General features: G+C 42.4%; 1 pseudogene; it reads left to right on the plus strand.

Annotated features, from left to right (window-relative positions):
* The first annotated feature begins 611 nt into the window (after nucleotides 1-611).
* LOC129562768 (ferritin light chain pseudogene) lies at nucleotides 612-1140 on the plus strand (annotated as a pseudogene).
* Nucleotides 1141-4381: the final 3241 nt, after the last annotated feature.

The following is a 4381-nucleotide window of genomic DNA, read 5'->3' on the forward strand; positions in this document are numbered from 1 at the left end:
CTTTGGAATACAGTCTCTAATATTTTCTAATCCATTGAGAATTACCAAATTTTACTTTCAGTTATAAAGGCTGATGCTTTAAATTTGCTGGTATGTTATATGAATGCTCTTTAATATTTGGCCAACTTAAATAGCATCCCACTGAAATTTCATTCCTTGGAAGTTACCAGTGCGGACCACCAAACTCCAGAGAAACAAACGCTTTTGGCAGTGACATAGGACCAACACTTCCTCTCGTATGCTGTCCCGTTAAGCAGAAAGAGCATCACAAAAATGGACTGATTTCTAACTATAAGCAGAGCTCTGGAAGGTGGGCGTCTTTCACCCATCAGGTACCAGGGAAAAAGCAAAGATTTTTCTCTCAAATATCTTGATAAAAATTCTTAACTGGTGGTCCTGCGAATCTGCCTAAAAACTCACTTGCCGGTCCTGTGAATCTGTCTCCTGTTTCACCAGTGCTTGGAAGGAACAGACCCAGCATGCCCCTTGCCCCAGGGCAAACCACCCTCCAACCTCTCGTCCAATCGCAGCCTTCAGAATCAGCCACTCAGCTGTCCGTAATCGCCAGGACTAGTCAACACCATTGTTTGAGCTTAGCTCCTTATAACTGATTAACCGTGAACCCCCAGATTCATCAGAGTTATTCCACCGAGCTGGAGCTGCCGTCAGTCGTGCGGTCAACATGCGTATGTGGGCTCCTACACCTCCCTATCTCTGGGCTTCTATTTCAACCGTGATGATGTGGCTCTGCAGGGTGTGGGCCACTGTTTCTGTGAATTGGCCAAGGAGAAGCAGGAAGGCCTGCAGTGTCTCTTGAAAATGCAAAACCAGCACAGCAGCTGCGCCCTCTTACTGGCTATGCAGAAGCCATCTCAAGATGCATGGGGGTAAAACCCAGGACGCTATGGGAACCGCCCTTCCCACGGAGATCCTGAACCACGCCCTTTTGGGTCTGCGTGGCCTGGGTTCTGTCTGTGCAGTCCCCCACCTCTGTGACTCCTGGAGAGACACATCCCAGATGAAGAGGTGAGTCTCATCAAGAAGATGGGTGACCACCTGACCGACCTCCGCAGTCTGGCAGGTCTTCAGGCTGGGTTGGGTGAATATTTCTTTGAAAGGCTCACCCTCAGGCACAGCTAGGAGCCTCTGGAGCCCAGCGGCCCTTGAGGAGCCCCACTAATGTCAGGGCTTCTGCCTGAAGCCGTCACTGAAGCCACTAGGAGGCTTTTTAATACACCAGAGCCTTTTCCAAAATCTTGGAGCAAATGAAAACAATAAAACTTTTAATAGCTAAAAATAAAAGAAGTTCTTAAATCTTTTTGCTTAATTTCACTTGTGAAATGGACTTCTGTACTTATTTTTTAGATGTAGGAAAGTGGTTTATCCACGTGCTTCCCAGGTGTGTCACTGACAAAGAATTCACCTGCCAATGCAGAAATTCCAGGAAACTCTGGTATGATCCCTGGGTTGGGAAGATCCCCTGGAGAGAAAATGGCAAAATACTTCAGTGTTCTTGCTGGTATAATCCCATGGACAGAAGAGTCTTGTGGGCTACAGTCCATGGGGTCCCAAAGAGTTACGCACGACTGTGTGACTGAGCACACACACGCAGGTGTTATCTATGGCGTTTGCCTTGGGTGTAGGAAAGACCGGCCGCTGACCCATGGTTCTAGCCTCAGGTCTGTGTCTGATGTGTTTTAATATTAAGCAATTTTTACTGTTCCAGTCCTTTATGAAATGTCATTTATGGACCTTCTGTCATTTTTAAAATGATGACATTAAAACATTGTGGATTCAATCGAAATTAAGGATTCACTGTACTTATGATTAAGGAGTGAAAAAGACTTTGCCTTGATCAATTCAAAGGTGCTTCCTATACGTTTTCTATGTCAAGCTTGTTCATAAAATTTTGTTTTTCACATGCTCATATACATGAGTAAGTGAATACAGGAAAACATATATGTTTAGAATAAATAGTTTTATAAAAGACATATGTTATATTTTTGGCAGAATGAGAGGAGAATTTCAAAAAGGACAATACACTTGTATAAAAAAAAATCACCTGCTCTTTAATCTGTTTTGAAATGAAAAATCATTCCTAACATTTGTTTTTCAATACTAGGACAACTGATTTTGTATATGAATCTTTGACATGGCCTATACCTTTATAACTAATTGTTGAAGTGGGGTTCCATGAGCTTAGGAGTACACGAACCACTTTTGGGTGTCCACGAAACCCTGATTCTGTCTGATAGGGTTCAGGAATTGGTACCTCAAATGTGGTGTTTGGCATATGAAATATTTCAAGGTGAAAGAATTTGAGAAATAGCACACACAGGAATGAAATTCTGACCATCCTCTACAGCAGGTCATGAAATCTAGGAAAGAATTTCTAACCTTCTGCAAAGCAGGTGATAAAACCCTCACGTGAGAAGTGTCGTCCCTAAACACAGAGGAAAGGAACTCCCTTACCTCAGGAGGCAAAGGGTCACAGAGCGCTATCTGAACCAACAGGTACTAAGTTCCTCAATGCATACCCTTTGTTTCATCACATCATTCCAGAACTTTCTGCCCATCGGCAAAACTAACATAAAAACAATCATTTTTAGGACTATTTTTTTTAACCGTTTCTTAGCATCTCCATTTCCTTATAAAGTTTTCCATGTTACATAAAATTTATGTTTTTCTCCTGTTAATCTATGTTTTGCTATAGGAATCTCAGTTGAGAACTTGGTAGAAGAAAAAGTTTTGTTTTTTCCTCTATAGTCTCAATCTCCAACTCAAATGTTCTGGGCAATCAGGTGACTGAAACTGCATGCTTTGCCACACCCATAAACACTACTTATCAAAGTGCCTTTATAATTATCTTTCAACCAAGAGCTATTACCTAGACTTAATTACTAATATTGAATGCTTTCCAAATCAGCAAATTGAATACATAAGCATGAATAATTATTTTTTGTTAGTATTTCTAATATCACACTGGAATGGAGGTGATAAGAAGCAAAGTGATCAGTGCCAATTAACAGGAAAAGGTAAGCTAATAAAGAAACTAATTAGCAATATACAGCTGATTCCCACAGAGAGGAAAGACCTGGAGAAAATCTTATGAGAAAGGTCACTTAAAGGGGATACACTTGACTTCAACTTTGCCAGCTTTTACATAATCAAATGAACATCTTGCTTCTCAGTTTGCTTGGGTGTCAGGAAGCCAAAACCGTAAAACAGTCTTTAAAAGAGTCTCAGGATGGAGAGATGGTAAAGAAGGCATCAGGCCTCTCTTATTAAAAAATACCTGTGTGTGCACCACACATACGCATGCAAGCATACTTAGTATTGCTTTCCGGATGCCTTAGTTTAGTGCGTCTGGATGAGAAGAGGTGCGAGGCCCAGAACATTTGAAATGTTTCTGTTTTCAAATGTCCTTAGACTCCTAATCTTTGCTGTGGAAATGAGATTTATCAAAGCACCTTACCTGCTCCCTGAAAAACCTGTATGCAGGTCAAGAAGCAACAGTTAGCACCAGACGTGGAACAACAGACCGGTTCAAAATTGGGAAAGGAGTGCGTCATGGCTGTGTACTGTCACCCAACTTATTTAGCTTCTGTGCAGAGTGCTGCTACTGCTAAGTCACTTCAGTCGTGTCCGACTCTGTGTGACCCCACAGACGGAAGCCCACCAGGATCTCCCGTCCCTGGGATTCTCCAGGCAAGAACACTGGAGTGGGTTGCCATTTCCTTCTCCAATGTGTGAAAGTGAAAAGTGAAAGTGAAGTCGCTCAGTCGTGTCCGACCCCTAGTGACCCCACGGACTGCAGCCTACCAGGCTCCTCCATCCATGGGATTTTCTAGGCAACAGTACTGGAGTGGCTTGCCATTGCCTTGTACTTCTGTGCAGAGTACATTACGCAGAATGCCAGGCTGGACGAAGCACAAGCTGGAATCAATATTGCTGGGAGAACTATCAATAACCTCAGATGCAGATAACACCATCCTTATGGTAGAAAGAGAAGAGAATCCAAAGAGCCTCTTGATGAAAGTGAAAGAAGAGAGTAAGGAAGTTGGCATAAAACTCACCATTCAAAAAATGAAGATCATGGCATCTGATCTCATCACTTCATGGGAAATAGATGGGGGAAACAGTGACAGACTTTATTTTCTTGGGCTTCAAAAAATCACTGCAAAATGGTGACTGTACCCATGAAATTAAAAGACGCTTGCTCCTTGGGGAAATGACAGACCTGGACATCATATTAAAAGCAGAGACATTTCTTTGCCAAGAAAGGTCTGTCTGGTCAAAGCTATAGTTTTCCCAGTAGTCATGTGAGAATTGGAACATGAAAGGAAGCTGAGCAATTAAGAATTGATGCTTTTGAACTGTG

The sequence above is a fragment of the Moschus berezovskii genome, chromosome 9 (assembly GCF_049115385.1).
Source record: "Moschus berezovskii isolate FMDL1 chromosome 9, NW_MosBer_1.0, whole genome shotgun sequence".
NCBI lineage: Eukaryota > Metazoa > Chordata > Mammalia > Artiodactyla > Moschidae > Moschus > Moschus berezovskii.